The 16,746-nt window shown below is 46.9% G+C and overlaps 2 pseudogenes; both read right to left on the bottom strand.

Moving 5' to 3' along the window:
* Positions 1-1,289: 1,289 nt before the first annotated feature.
* Positions 1,290-1,409, bottom strand: LOC129640822 (uncharacterized; annotated as a pseudogene).
* Positions 1,410-4,843: 3,434 nt separating this feature from the next.
* Positions 4,844-4,963, bottom strand: LOC129640818 (uncharacterized; annotated as a pseudogene).
* Between the last annotated feature and the right edge of the window lie 11,783 nt (positions 4,964-16,746).

Here is a 16,746-nt window from a genome sequence, read left to right as displayed (position 1 = left end):
CACACACATGGAATTTGCATATGTATACAGCAAACTGATAATAGTGAGTGCACAAGTGCTCAGTCTTGTCTGACTCTTTGCAACTCCACAGATTGTAGGCCTCCAGGCTCCTCTGTCCGTGGAATTTTCCAGGCAAGAATATTAGAGTGGGTCGCCATGCCCTCCTCCAGGGAATCTTCCCATCCCAGGGATTAAACCCACGTCTCTTTATGTTTCCTGCATCAGCAGGTGGGTTCTTTACCGGTTGAGCCACCAGAGAAGCCCAACTATCAATAGTGGTTTCCCCTAAAAAGTTGGACAACATGGAAGAGTGGGAGGGAAGTCTGTTGGAAGAGAGAGTTTTTGTTTGTTTTTTTACCCTATACACTGCAATATTTAACCATTTAAAAAACAAATATAAGTAAAAGCGAGCAAAGAACAGTAATGCTGAGAATTAAAAAACAAGGGTTCCAGATCAGCTATACTAAATAATCTCCAGGGAAAAGACATCCGAGAAGAACGTGAGGAGCAAGCATGAAGGGAATTGGTCATATTTTCAATATGGTGGGAAAATACAAGAGCCTTTGGAGCAGGATGGTGACAGAATTGCATCTGCATTTCCAAACGGTCATCTTGCTCCACATCACTAATGATTGGAGAGACTCAACTCCAAACGCCAAGGAGGGACCACTTCGCCTGAGTCCGATTGGGCCTCATTGCAATGTCTGTCCATAGCAGATGCTGGAGAAGCTGTGGAGCAAAGGGAACTCTCCTCCACGCTGAGTAGGAATGGGAGTTGGTACAGCCGGGATGGAAAAGAGTATGGAGGTTCGCGAAGGAACTAAAAGTAGAAGTAGCCTATGGTTCAGCAGTCCCACTCCCAGGCATAGATCCACCCCCAGTACAAGCCAACAAGCTAGATGCCCCGTTTGGGCACATGGATCTGTGCGCGCGCTCGCAAGCGCATGCGCGATCGCCTGCGAGGCTGGGGGTGGGGCGGGGGCTGGGGCTCTGGCTGGAGTCGGTGCAAGCCCCGGGATTGCCTGAGGCAAGCCAAAGGAGCCCCAGAGGGAGACGGGACGGCCGGTCGTCTGGTTTCCTGAAAGCCGAATGCGAATGCGGAGGGGCTCGCGGGCCGCGGGGAGGCAACCCAGGTCTGCAGCGGGAGTCGGGGCCCCGGCCACCCACTCACTCCCCCCGCCCCGGGAGGGGCTGGGGCTGCGGGGGTGGCGGGGGGGGGCGAGGGGGGTGTGGGTCCAAGAATTGGGACGCGGGGCGGGGGCTAAAGGACCTCTTCTGGTAGGCAAAAAAGCCTCCAGCACCTTGAATTCCCAGGTGGTCTCCCATCCAAGATACTAAACAGGCCCGACCCTGCTTAGCTTCCGAGATCAGACGAGATCGGGCGCCTTCAGGCCGATACGGCAGGAGACGGACGCGGCCGCCGCGGGGCGCCCTAAGAGCCTTGCGCTTCGCCTCCCTTTCGCTCTGACCTGCAGGTCGGGCCAACGGGCCGCCCCTCTCCTCGGGGGCCTTGCTGTACTTGAGCCGCACGACCCGCGACCGCACTCCAGCCTGCTGACGCCGGCCCGGCCCCCGAACACCGCCAACACCAGACCAGCAACCGCCTGGCCGGGCCCGGGGGCCCGATGGGCTTCCAGGACCCCCCAGTGACCGGGAGGGCGTGCGTGCGTGCGCGCGGGGCCTGGGGGGTGGGCTGAGGGGTGCGGAGGTCTCGGCGCCCTCCCACCCCCGGCCACTCCAGACCCGGCCGCGCTGGCTGAGCGGGGCCTCCCCCCCATCCCGTTCGCTGCTCAGGGCCGCGCGACCCCGGAGGTGTCGGTCTTCGGGGCCCGCCGCCTCCCGATCCCCGCGGCCCGGGGGCCTCTGAACCTCCTGCGGGCCTAGGCGCAGCGAATCTTGAGCGCCCAACTTGCCCGGCACCTGCCCGCTGCCCAAACCCACCGGGAGCCACGGAGGCGCGGTCGACCGGAGCGCCTCAAACCCGCCCCTTTGCCCTACCGTGGCCCCCCCCCCTTCCTTGTCCCCACGCCGCCCGCCAAGCACCCGACCTTCCTGAGAGAGCAGACGAACCACAGGCAGGCACACAGACAGACACACACACTCGCACGCACCCACGCCATGGGAGACAGCTGGCCTGCGCGAGCTCCTCAGCCAGAGCCATAGCCCCTGGGAGAGGCCGGGGCCAGACCAACGGCCCGGCAGACGGCTGTCGGGAGAGACAGAGGCAGAAGTCCATGAAGCTTCCGAGACAGACTCCAAGACGGCGAGAGGGAGATACAGACACACACACACACACACACACACGAGTGTGGTCTTTGGAAATTCTTCTGTTCATAGTTGCTGGGTTGAGCCCAACTTTTATAGGCCCCATGGAGTGCGGCCCATCAGGCTCCTCTGTCCGTGGCATTTCCCAGGCGAGAATACTGGAGTGGGTTGCCATTACCTTCTCCAGGGGATCTTCCCGACCCAGGGATCAAACCCGAGTCTCCTGCGGGCGGATGCCTTGCCATCTGAACCAGCACATTGCGAATTCCCTAGGCAAAATACAAAGAAAAGAGCTCGTGTGCTACTAAGTGGAAAGATGATTGAAGAAACAGAAGGTGTCCTTTGTTGGTATCTTGGAATCTTTCTTTAGTTTTCGTTGATTTTTACTCTTAAGGCTACTTGAACAAGGCAAGAGAGAACCCCCAGAACTGAAAAGCAATTGACTTTTTTGAAAGAAACCTGTGCAGGTTAAGCACTCTTCGTTTTTGAGAGATGGTGAAATGCAAAATCTTGATTCAACACATATGACTTTGGTGAACTTTATTTCAAATCTCCATGATGAACCCCTAAGGCGTCCAGGAAGAAAGGAGTAGAGCGGGAGACAAAAAGAGCAACCTTTCCCCTTGGCGCCATCCCAACCAGCTGCTTAGTTCCTTCATCTCATGGACTACCATCTGGGCTTATCTGGTTTGTCTGATTCTTGTTTCGGGGCCCGTTTCTAGTCACAAGGCTGTCAACAGTGGGGGGTGGGGTGGGGGGTGGGGGAAGCCCTTCTTTCCATTCCACATGAGACCCAGTGGACAATCCAGGCCCTGGCCACTGCATAGAGCGTGCAGCAACAATATCAACGGTGATGCTGGTTAACAACGCATATTCCTGGAATCCACTCCATTGGCTACTGAGTGTGTGCGGTGGTGGTCTGGAACCTATACCTGGAAGCTTTCTTGATGATTGCAAATGACACCAAAGTCCGAGGACGATGGAAGATCTTCACGTTTCTGCAAGAGCCACACACCTCCAGAAGGAACCACAAGACTTGCCTGACATGGTCAAGGTCTAAGTATTGGACTACACGTCGGAAGGTCTCCACCTTTGCTATGGAAGTCAAACGACCTTTCTTGGAAATGAAAATGGATCACACTGAACGTTCACATTCTTCTAGAGCATTTGAAAAGCCCTAAACTGTAGAAATCTGCTGTACGAGTTCCTTGAAAGCAAGAACCCATACTGATGGATATGTCTTAATGCCTTAGATTGTGCCTTGAATATAGCGTACACATGAACCCAGGAAAGGAAAGAATGGAATCGCCAAATATACAAAGAGATCAAAAGTGCCGAGCCAAGTGACACCTTGAGGCTTCCAAGAACTTTTCTGTCTTTCACACACTAAGTAAATCCTGAGCACCTACGATGAGCTGGGAGGCATGTAATAAGTTTCTGGAACTAGAAGGCGGAGAGAAGCAGACACAGAGTTCCTGCTTTCACTGAGACGAATCTAATGATACATCACAGGCAGATCCTTTGAGAACTTGTCGAGGGGCCTCTACCCTCACCAAAACCTGGGTGTCAGGGAAGGCTTTTCAGAGTAACCATTGCGTTGAGGTCCATAGGTTGAACCTACGTAAACCAGGGTTGAGATGCAGGAAGAATTTCAGGCAGGGAAAACAGCATCCTGGAAGTCTAGGTGACCAGGGAAACTTAGGACGTTCAAGAAATGAAAATGCCCTATGGGATGGAAGCCAAAGAGTGCAGAGGGCATTCCAGGGAAAAGACATCCGAGAAGAACGTGAGGAGCAGGCATGAAGGGAATTGGTCGTATCTTCAATATGATGGGAAAATACAAGAGCCGTTGGAGCAGGATGGTGACAGAATTGCATCTGCATTTCCAAACGGTCATCTTGCTCCACGTCACTAATGATTGGAGAGACTCAACTCCAAACGCCAAGGAGGGACCACTTCGCCCGAGTCCGATTGGGCCTCATTGCAATGTCTGTCCATAGCAGATGCTGGAGAAGCTGTGGGAGCAAAGGGAACTCTCCTCCACGCTGAGTAGGAATGGGAGTTGGTACAGCCGGGATGGAAAAGAGTATGGAGGTTCGCGAAGGAACTAAAAGTAGAAGTAGCCTATGGTTCAGCAGTCCCACTCCCAGGCATAGATCCACCCCCAGTACAAGCCAACAAGCTAGATGCCCCGTTTGGGCACATGGATCTGTGCGCGCGCTCGCATTCGCATGCGCGATCGCCTGCGAGGCTGGGGTTGGGGCGGGGGCTGGGGCTCTGGCTGGAGTCGGTGCAAGCCCCGGGATTGCCTGAGGCAAGCCAAAGGAGCCCCAGAGGGAGACGGGACGGCCGGTCGTCTGGTTTCCTGAAAGCCGAATGCGAATGCGGAGGGGCTCGCGGGCCGCGGGGAGGCAACCCAGGTCTGCAGCGGGAGTCGGGGCCCCGGCCACCCACTCACTCCCCCCGCCCCGGGAGGGGCTGGGGCTGCGGGGGTGGCGGGGGGGGGGGCGAGGGGGGTGTGGGTCCAAGAATTGGGACGCGGGGCGGGGGCTAAAGGACTTCTTCTGGTAGGCAAAAAAGCCTCCAGCACCCAGAATTCCCAGGTGGTCTCCCATCCAAGATACTAAACAGGCCCGACTCTGCTTAGCTTCCGAGATCAGACGAGATCGGGCGCCTTCAGGCCGGTAGGGCCGGAGACGGACGCGGCCGCCGCGGGGCGCCCTAAGAGCCTTGCGCTTCGCCTCCCTTTCGCTCTGACCTGCAGGTCGGGCCAACGGGCCGCCCCTCTCCTCGGGGGGCCGTGCTGTACTTGAGCCGCACGACCCGCGACCGCACTCCAGCCTGCTGACGCCGGCCAGGCCCCCGAACACCGCCAACACCAGACCAGCAACCGCCTGGCCGGGCCCGGGGGCCCGATGGGCTTCCAGGACCCCCCAGTGACCGGGAGGGCGTGCGTGCGTGCGCGCGGGGCCTGGGGGGTGGGCTGAGGGGTGCGGAGGTCTCGGCGCCCTCCCACCCCCGGCCACTCCAGACCCGGCCGCGCTGGCTGAGCGGGGCCTCCCCCGCCGCCCTCATCCCGTTCGCTGCTCAGGGCCGCGCGACCCCGGAGGTGTCGGTCTTCGGGGCCCGCCGCCTCCCGATCCCCGCGGCCCGGGGGCCTCTGAACCTCCTGCGGGCCTAGGCGCAGCGAATCTTGAGCGCCCAACTTGCCCGGCACCTGCCCGCTGCCCAAACCCACCGGGAGCCACGGAGGCGCGGTCGACCGGAGCGCCTCAAACCCGCCCCTTTGCCCTACCGTGGCCCCCCCCCCCTTCCTTGTCCCCACGCCGCCCGCCAAGCACCCGACCTTCCTGAGAGAGCAGACGAACCACAGGCAGGCACACAGACAGACAGACAGACAGACACACACACACACACGAGTGTGGTCTTTGGAAATTCTTCTGTTCATAGTTGCTGGGTTGAGCCCAACTCTTCTAGGACCCATGGAGTGCGGCCCATCAGGCTCCTCTGTCCGTGGCATTTCCCAGGCGAGAATACTGGAGTGGGTTGCCATTACCTTCTCCAGGGGATCTTCCCGACCCAGGGATCAAACCCGAGTCTCCTGCGGGCGGATGCCTTGCCATCTGAACCAGCACATTGCGAATTCCCTAGGCAAAATACAAAGAAAAGAGCTCGTGTGCTACTAAGTGGAAAGATGATTGAAGAAACAGAAGGTGTCCTTTGTTGGTATCTTGGAATCTTTCTTTAGTTTTCGTTGATTTTTACTCTTAAGGCTACTTGAACAAGGCAAGAGAGAACCCCCAGAACTGAAAAGCAATTGACTTTTTTGAAAGAAACCTGTGCAGGTTAAGCACTCTTCGTTTTTGAGAGATGGTGAAATGCAAAATCTTGATTCAACACATATGACTTTGGTGAACTTTATTTCAAATCTCCATGATGAACCCCTAAGGCGTCCAGGAAGAAAGGAGTAGAGCGGGAGACAAAAAGAGCAACCTTTCCCCTTGGCGCCATCCCAACCAGCTGCTTAGTTCCTTCATCTCATGGACTACCATCTGGGCTTATCTGGTTTGTCTGATTCTTGTTTCGGGGCCTGTTTCTAGTCACAAGGCTGTCAAGAGTGGGGTGGATGTTTGGGAGGGGGGGGGGAGCCCTTCTTTCCATTCCACATGAGACCCAGTGGACAATCCAGGCCCTTGCTACTGCATTGAGTGTGCAGCAGAAATATCAACGGTGATGCTGGTTAACAACGCATATTCCTGGAATCCACTCCTTTGGCTACTGACTGTGTGTGGTGGTGGTCTGGAACCTATATCTGGAAGCTTTCTTTATGATTGCAAATGACACCAAAGTCTGAGGACGAGGGAAGATCTTCACATTTCTGCAAGAGCCACACACCTCCAGAAGGAACCACAAGACTTGCTTGAAATGGTCAAGGTATAAGTATTGGACTAAAGGTTGGAAGGTCTCCACAATTCTATGGAAACCAAAATATCTTTCTTTGAAGTGAAAATGGATCATACTCAACGTTCACGTTCTTGTAGAGCTTTTGAGAAGCCCTAAATTGTAGAAATCTGCTGTACGAGTTCCTTGAAAGCAAGAACCTATATTTATGGATATGTCTTAGTGCCTTAGATTGTGCCTTGATTATAGTGTACACGTCAACCCAGGAAATAAAGAATTGAATCGCCAAATATACAAAGAGATCAAAAGTGCCGAGCCAAGTGACACCTTGAGGCTTCCAAGAACTTTTCTGTCTTTCACACACTAAGTAAATCCTGAGCACCTACGATGAGCTGGGAGGCATGTAATAAGTTTCTGGAACTAGAAGGCGGAGAGAAGCAGACACAGAGTTCCTGCTTTCACTGAGACGAATCTAATGATACATCACAGGCAGATCCTTTGAGAACTTATCGAGGGGCCTCTTGTCTCACCAAAACCTGGGTGTCAGGGAAGGCTTTTCAGAGTAACAATTGAGTTGAGGTCCATAGGTTGAACCTACGTAAACCAGGGTTAAGATGCAGGACGAATTTCAGGCAGGGAAAATAGCATCTTGGAAGGCTATGCGACCAGGGAAACTTAGAACATTCAAGAAATGAAAAATGCCCTATGGGATGGAAGCCAAAGAGTACAGAGGGCATTCCAGTTAAAAGACATCAGAGACTAACGTGGGGAACAAGCATGAAGGGATGTGATCATATATTCAATATGATGGGAAAATACAAGAGCAGTTGGGGCAGGGAGATGATAGAATTTCTCTGCATTTCCAAAATGTCATCTTGCTCCATAACACTAATGTTTGGAGTGACTCAACTCCAAGTTACAAGGAGGGACCGCTTCCACGAGTTCGAATAGTCCTCATTGCAAAGTCTGTAAATAACGAATGCTAGAGAAGATGTGGACCAAAGGGAACTCGACTCCACATGCAGATTGTGTGGGTGAATTCTCTAAGAAATTAAGGGAAGGAGTGCTACATCTTGTTTATTGTATTGTGTTTGGGGGGAACTATTTTGGAATTAGAGGAGCCCATTTCTCAGTATATGATTTCCAAACTAGGCAAGTATAATTACAGTCTGATAAGATGTAACTCAAATAACTTCTGAATGTTAATTGATTTTGAAAGAGGAAATAATCTTGCAAGAGAAATATAGACAAACAGGAAAAGCATAGTTGTCAATATATTAACCTAGAGATGCTACAAATATTGTTTAAGAAATATGAAAGTTTCATGGAGTATTTCATATGAAGGAATTATTTCCTCTTAAAAGTCAAAAGGGCTTCCCTGGTGGCTCAGAGGTTAAAGCATCTGCCTGCAATGCAGAAGACCTGGGTTTGATCCCTGAGTCAGAAAGATCCCCTGGAGAAGGAAATGGCAACCCACTCCAGTATTCTTGCCTGGAGAATCCCATGGATGGAGGAGCCTGGTGGGCTACAGTCCACTGGGTCGCGAAGAGTCAGATACTACTGAGCAACTTAACTAACTTAAAAGTGAAAAAGGATCATGAGTCCACTCATAAAAATGATTTGTTCTTCAGTTTTATCATGAATTACCTGACTAAAGGATGATTATGTATTGTATTATTCCTTCAAAATTATAGCACATTGTTCACTTTCCAGATTTTTATTTAATTGATATTTATTTAACATTGACTCTGTGCCAGCACTGCAAAGCCCACCCACACACCCTACACCAATTTTGTAACTTCATTAGAAACCACTTAATCAAGCAAATTCTATAGTTACCTCTATTTTACATCCTAAATTGGCACATTATATGTCGCCCTACTTAACACTATTAAGATTATCTCTTTTTTAAAAATTCCTGATAAATATAATTCCTGTCTTCCTCACAAAATAATTTAAATTATATAAAAACTGGAACTTTGTCTAATTTATCACTGTATTCTTAGCTCTTCGAGGAATATTAGTACTAGATATTCAAAAGACTCGTATTAAATGAAAATGATTTCAGTGGGTCTCAAAATAACTTGTCTTTAAAAGGCATTGGTGCGGGGAGCTGCCCGTCAGAACGGGGTCCTTTGTCCGAAGGACACAGCTCTGGGAGCTGCCTCAGTCCTTGAGGGTTTGCTTGCAAACATAGCTCTCTGTCCCGCCACCCCAGAGATTAGGTGCTTATTTACTGCAGGCACCTGGAGTTCTGTGCAAACTTCTCACGCACAGAGAAATATTATCTGGTGTAAGAAATAATAACAGGGTGCCATTCCCATGCTCTCAAGATTTCTTGTGACTGTTTGTAAGATGTGTAGGTCAAACAAAGAAAATGTTAACTGTCTTGTCTTTCTCACGCTCTTCTGTATAAATGTGAGATGCTGAATAAAGTTGGTGTCAGACTGCGTCCCTTCGTGGAGACGTGTCTGAACCTCTCGACCCCATCTTTGTTGGAGATTTCTCTTGCTTTCGTTTCTTTTCTCAGCCCCGCCGTGCACGTTCTCGGGACCTGATCGACTTTGCCGTCTAGCACCGGCACATTGGTGCCATTTAAAGTAGATATTAGGTTTCCATTTTCTCATCAATGATTCGTTTCATTGGTTTTGTCATTTCAGATAACTTTCTTGAACATCAGATCATGGAAGATAGAAATAATGTTACTGAATTTATCCTCTTAGAACTTTCTATGGACAAGAAAGTCCAGATCCTCTGCTTTTTATTTTTCTTATTCTGTTACCTGGCTATTTGGTTGGGGAATTTGATCATTGTGATTTCTATTACATGCAGTCAGCTAATCACCCAGCCCATGTACTTCTTCCTTAACTGCCTTGCACTCTCAGATCTCTTCTACACCTCCACTGTGACACCCAAACTCATGACTGACTTACTGATGGAGAAAAAGGCCATTTCCTATAAAAACTGCATGACACAGCTTTTCACCACCCACTTCTTTGGGGAGGGGGGAATGAGGTCTTCACCCTCACAGGGATGGCCTGTGACTGCTATGTGGTCATCAGCAAACCTCTCCACGACGCCATCACCATGAACAGGCAAAAACGTCACTCAATTCTCATAGCGTCGTGTGCAGGGGGACTTCTTCATTCTCTTGGTCTCTTTCTTCTTGCGATTGTTTCACCTTTCTGTGGCCCCAGTGAAATAGACCACTATTTCTGTGATGCATATCTTTTGTTGAAACTAGCCTGCACTGATACACACAAAATTGGCTTTTTTGTCATTGCCAATTCTGGCTTGATGGGACTGGTGCTCTTTGTGGTTTTGATGGCCTCCTACATTTTGATTCTGTATAATGTGTGCACATATTCTGCAGAAAGCCACCATAAAGCACTTTCCACCTGTAGTTCCCACATCACAGTCCGTGATCCTCTTTTTCACACCTGTCATCTTTGTTTACATTAGACCTGCCACAACATTACCAGAGGATAAAGTGTTTATGCTCTTCTACACAATTATTGTCCCCATGCTCAACCCGCTTATCTACACACTTAGAAACATGGAGATGAAAAATTCCATAAGAAGAGTTTGGTGCAATAAAAGGTTCTGGGAAGGGAGCTTAATGATCTGAAGGTCATTCATCTCTGACGCCAGTGACTGTCTTCTCATCACTCCCTCTGTTGCTGAGTCTCTCCTGCTAATGGGAAAATCAGGCAGAATGTGTAAAAGCCAAGCCTCCAACAACAGCTTGCCTTCAGTGGTTCCTTCTTTATTTTCCTCTCAATGCGTTTTCCTTGATTTCACTTTTCACTAATAATCCCCTTTGTTTAAAAAAAAAGAAAAGGAAACTTTTTACAGAGTAAAAACACACTGAAAAATCTGGAGGGAGAGTGATCCTGCCTGTATTGAAGGCTAAACCTGGGGGAGACTTCGCTCTCAAAATACTTGGCCTCAAGGTATAAAAGGTAATAATATGTTACAAGGTAAAAGACAGTTAAAGAATCCACCTGCTAATGCAGGAGACACATGTTCAATCCTTGGGCCAGGAAGATCCTCTGGAGAAGGAAATGGCTACCCACTCCAGTGTTTTTGCCCGGGAAATCCCATGGAGAGAGGAATCTGGTGGGCTACAGCCCATGGGGATGCAAAACAGCTGGACATGATTCAGCGACTAAACAAAAACAAAAAGGCAGTTATAGGAAAATAAGAACAATCACATACTGCAAACTCCTTTCAGAACTATATACCTAGCCTCGTATCCTACAACTCTAGATTTCTTTTAATCAAGTACCTAGAGATTTTTTTGTGTGTATTTGTCAACTGCTATTATTTTACTTACGTGAAAAGAATATATAGATCTAAATACAACATAGTGTAAAGTCCAGCCTTATAGTCGACATGGCAAGTCTTACAGTCTGAAAAGCAAGTCACTGTGTGATCTGTTTGTGAAGTAACATTGTAAGTATTGGGGGAAATATATGTGTATGTGTGTGTATATATATATACACATACAAACTCATGCTATTTGAACTGGGTTTGACATTAAGTATACATGATCAAGGAATAAATAAACTACAACTGACTTTGCTACAAAAAAGAAGAAAATATAAATCCTTTAGTTCCTCAAAACAGATGATTTATCTCAAAGTAAAAGACTTTCACTTACTATCTAAATTCAAGTGTAGAATAATCCTAAAATAATATTTGACAAAATATAGATCAGACTCAGTGATGGGAATATATATATATATATATTCTGCTGCTGTGCTTAGGTGTTTCTGACTCTGTGGCCACATGGACTGTAGCCCACCAGGCTTCTCTGTCCATGGGGATTCTCCAGGCACAAATATCGGAGTGGGTTGCCATGTTCTCCTCCAGGGGATCTTCCCAAGCCAGGGACTGAACCCAGGTCTCCCACATTGCAGGCAGACTCTTTACCAACTGAGCCATCAGGGAAGCCCAAGTATACTGGAGTGGGTAGCCTATCTCTTCCCCAGGGGATTTTCCCGACCCAGGAATCAACCAGGGGTCTCCTGCATTGCAGGTGGATTCTTTACCAGTTGAGCTACCAGGGAAGTCTAATGTGTATACATCCATACCTATAGGATTTTCATGATTTTCTAGGGCAAAGTATGCATTTTGTTTGAAATACATTTTTAAGATTGCTGCATTTTCTTATGAAAATGTGCATAGTTTTGGATATAAAATGTAACTATTAAGAGTATAGATTTGTATTCTATATAATGAGTTAAACTATATTTAATACTATAGATTTATTTTAGGTAATAGGATATTTTCTAATGTTTCTCTCTCAAATAATGTAATATTTTGTAGAATTAATAGGACAGATGATGGATTTTAAAGAATCATATTATTACTATGTCATAAAAATGTTGTTAACTGTTCTCCACACAAAGATAGGCCATATTAATATTTGGCTATATTATGTGTGTGTCTCCTTCAGAATTTTCCACAGTTTATTGTGACCCACACAGTCAAAGGCTATGGCATAGTCAATAAAGCAGAAATAGGCGTTTTTCTGGAACTCTCTTGCTTTTTCGATGATCCAGCAGGTGTTGGCAATTTGAACTCTGGTTCCTCTGCCTTTTCTAAAACCAGCTTGAACATCTGGAAGTTCATGGCGCACGTATTGCTGAAGCCTGGCTTGGAGAATTTTGAGCATTACTTTACGAGCAACAAAGATCTGTCTAGTCAAAGCTATAGTTTTTCCAGCAGTCATGTATGGATGTGAGAGTGGACTATAAAGAAAGCTGAGGGCCGAAGGATTGATGCTTTTGAACTGTGGTGTTGGAGAAGACTCTTGAGAGTCCCTTGGACTGCAAGGAGATCCAACCAGTCCATCCTAAAGGAGATCAGTCCTGGGTGTCCATTGGAAGGACTGATGTTGAAGCTAAAACTCCAACACTTTGGCCACCTGATGAGAAGAGCTGACGCATTTGAAAAGACCCTGATGCTTGGAAAGGTTGAGGGGAGGAGGAGAAGGGGACAACAGAGGATGAGATGGCTGGATGGCATCACTGACTCAATGGACATGGGTTTGGGTGGACTCCGGGAGTTGGTGACGGGACGGGGAGGCCTGGTGTGCTGCAGTACATGGGGTCTCAAAGAGTCAGACACGACTGAGGGCCTGAACTGAACTGAATATGTATGTGTCTTATTTTTGTATTTGCAAGATACTTTGCAAATATTATTTTGCATATTTTGCTGAATATTTAAATGTCAAAAAAGAATGGTGTTTCAGAATTGTAAATAATAATCTTAAGGAGGCAGAAGTTATCAAAGTAACTGAATGAATATGTTGTAAATAATGTAAATCAACCAAATCTTACTTAATTTCCCAATTGAATTATCTCCTCAAGTGGATCAGTTGTTTGGAGTTACATTTTCATAAAGATCATCCATTCGTCTTCCCAGATAGTTGCGAATATCTGGTAATAACTGATATTTTTCAATATCCCCATCTCTGTGTTTGCTTATAGTGTTTAACAGCCTTCCATAGAGACCTCAGCTCTGCCTTCATGTGTAAATTAAGCAGAAACCATAATCCATGACCTTCAGCCATGAACTACAGAGTTTAATACCAGATATTTTGGGTGAGGAATTTTTAAAAAAGATGCTTACAATATATGCCATTCTTATCTCTCCTGTTAATAAATACAAGTACTAGGAAATAAAGAGGCCAGAATATATTGCTTCATTTCACAGAGACATCATTCATACAAATCTCTCTCTCTCGGAATGAGGCTTAAAATAAGACATTATTCTGCCTGCCTCATTCAGTCTGGATTCATGAGCAGTTCAGGTTGTGGGGTGGTGGTTGCTTTTCGCTAGTAAATCACACTGTATGAGAAAACTCATATATTGAGTTTAATTCCTATTATGTGGGGATTTCTTATGTTATGTCAGTTCAGTTCAGTTCAGTCGCTCAGTCGTGTCCGACTCTTCGTGACCCCATGAATCGCAGCACGCCAGGCCTCCCTCTCCATCACCAACTCCTGGACTTCACTCAGACTCACGTCCATCGAGTCAGTGATGCCATCCAGCCATCTCATCCTCTGTCGTCCCCTTCTCCTCTTGCCCCCAATCCCTCCCAGCATCAGGGTCTTTTCCAAAGAGTCAACTCTTTGCATGAGGTGGCCAAAGTACTGGAGTTTCAGCTTCAGCATCATTCCTTCCAAAGAAATCCCAGGGCTGATCTCCTTCAGAATGGACTGGTTGCATCTCCTTGCAGTCCAAGGGACTCTCAGGAGTCTTCTCCAACACCACAGTTCAAAAGCATCAGTTCTTCGGTGCTCAGCCTTCTTCATGGTCCAACTCTCACATCCATACATGACTACAGGAAAACCATAGCCTTGACTAGACGGACCTTTGTTGGCAAAGTAATGTCTCTGCTTTTGAATATGCTATCTAGGTTGTTCATAACTTTTCTTCCAAGGAGTAAGCGTCTTTTAATTTCATGGCCGCAGTCACCATCTGCAGTGATTTTGGAGCCCCCCAAAATAAAGTCTGATACTGTTTCCACTATTTCCCCATCTAGTTCCCATGAAGCGATGGGACCAGATGCCGTGATCTTCGTTTTCTGCGTGTCGAGCTTTAAGCCAAGTTTTTCACTCTCCACTTTCACTTTCATCAAGAGGCTTTTGAGTTCCTCTTCACTTTCTGCCATAAGGGTGGTGTCATCTGCATATCTGAGGTTATTGATATTATCCCGGCAATCTTGATTCCAGCTTGTGTTTCTTCCAGTCCAGCGTTTCTCATGATGTATTCTGCATAGAAATTAAATAAGCAGGGTGACAATATACAGCCTTGACGAACTCCTTTTCCTATTTGGACCCAGTCTGTTTTCCCATGTCCAGTTCTAACTGTTGCTTCCTGACCGGCATACAGATTTCTCAAGAGGCAGGTCAGGTGTTCTGGTATTCCCATCTCTTTCAGAATTTTATACAGTTTATTGTGATCCATGCAGTCAAAGGCTTTGGCATCGTCAATAAAGCAGAAATAGATGTTTTTCTGGAACTCTCTTGCTTTTTCCATGATCCAGCAGATGTTGGCAATTTGATCTCTGGTTCCTCTGCCTTTTCTAAAACCAGCTTGAACATCTGGAAGTTCACGGTTCGTGTATCGCCGAAGCCTGGCTTGGAGAATTTTGAGCATTACTTTACTAGCATGTGAGATGAGTGCAATTGTGCGGTAGTCTGAGCATTCTTTGGCATTGCTTTCTTTGGGATTGGAATGAAAACTGACCTTTTCCAGTCCTGTGGCCACTGCTGAGTTTTCCAAATTTGCTGGCATATTGAGTGCAGCACTTTCACAGCATCATCTTTCAGGATTTGAAACAGCTCCTCTGGAATTCCATCACCTCCACTAGCTTTGTTCGTAGTGATGCTTTCTAAGGCCCACTTGACTTCACATTCCAGCATGTCTGGCTCTAGGTCAGTGATCACACCGTCGTGATCATCTGGGTTGTGAAGATCTTTTCTGCACAGTTCTTCTGTGTATTCTTGCCACCTCTTCTTAATATCTGCTGCTTCTGTTAGGTCCATACCATTTCTGTCCTTTATCGAGCCCATCTTTGCATGAAATGTCCCCTTGGTATCTCTAATTTTCTTGAGGAGATCTCTAGTCTTTCCCATTCTGTTGTTTTCCTCTATTTCTTTGCATTGATCGCTGAGGAAGGCTTGCTTATCTCTCCTTGCTGTTCTTTGGAACTCTGCATTCAGAGGCTTATATCTTTCCTTATCTCCTTTGCTTTTCACTTCTCTTCTTTTTCCAGCTAAGTCATACAGTGACTCACTTAGTGGCTCAGTCACACACTTGATAATGTAAGGAACAACACTTCTTGAAACAGGCAATATAGAAAACAATAGCAGTAATAGTAGAATCATAAGTAAGAAGTTAAGTCAAGAACTTCTAGTAGGTGTAGCCCAGTGACATCTCCATGTCATCTGACTTAGTTTGCTAAATGACTATAGCTTGCTGTTGATATCCTGGTTGTAGATCCTGAGCATCTGATCTTGATTCAAAGACTGGTTATTGAGATAAGCTTTAGAAACAAACTCAGAATGTCCTTTTTAACAACTTAATTAAACCTCTTAGCAATGTAACATAACCACAAGGAACTATCTCAGGAGTGCGTCTTAGTAAATACAGACCTTAACTTAAAAAACTGGAACTTAATATTCAGTGAAACATAATAGATGCCATAGGCCTGACATCAGTTAGGTGGATTTTTCTTTTAGAGCTCCCCAGTATACGTTGAGATTTCTGTATATGTCGGGAGACAGTCTTTTTATTTACCTGACAAGGCTGTTCAGAACCCAAGTGTCTCCAGCTTCTGGAGGGATGAGGCAGAGAGAAAAAAGGTATAATTTTACCCGTAGGAGTAAATCACTAGATTGTTTTAAATGACCAGTAACTCGAGGAGAAGTGGTTCTTTATATCTGAAAACACAGAGTAAAAATCAACAATATGTCAGACAAAAAGTCGTGAAAATTGCGGTCATATTTAGCAGTCTACTCCATCCCATGCAATTGATCCCTTTGTTCTGCTGTCCTTGCCCAATGGCCAAGGACATCAGTGAAAGCAGTAGTCACGAAGAAACTCATGAAGCTCTTGTGAATGTCTGTATGACCTGTCCAGCAAAGTGGGTGCCCTGATCACTGGAGATTGTGGAAAGCACCTTTTAACCATTTTTTCTATTCTGAGATATTAATTCTGAAGCCAGGAAAGGCATTATCAAATAAAAATGAGGTTTGTCAGGGAGCCAGGAAAAGCCAAGTGGCCACGTTGGACCTCTCATAGCCCCAACCCTTTGGTTTATGGCCATTTTTAATCCATTTTAAATTCCCTGAAGAGGCGTTAACTTTTGTAGAAGCAGAATGAGCTGTGTTCATATGTGCTGTAGTCTGTTATCAAAAGCCACATTCCAAGAAAACTTTGTTCTTTTAATCAGTGAGAGAAAACCAAATTCCAGTTTGGTAACAGCTTATATTCACTGTGAAACAATAGTTATTCACTTAGTCATAGTCACAATAAGACTTCAAAGGCAGTTTAATGTCTTAA

The sequence above is a fragment of the Bubalus kerabau genome, unplaced genomic scaffold (genome assembly GCF_029407905.1).
Source record: "Bubalus kerabau isolate K-KA32 ecotype Philippines breed swamp buffalo unplaced genomic scaffold, PCC_UOA_SB_1v2 scaffold_40, whole genome shotgun sequence".
In the NCBI taxonomy this organism is placed as follows: Eukaryota; Metazoa; Chordata; class Mammalia; order Artiodactyla; family Bovidae; genus Bubalus; species Bubalus kerabau.
Note: the sequence above shows the minus strand (reverse complement) of the source record. Positions and strands in the feature narration are given on the sequence as shown.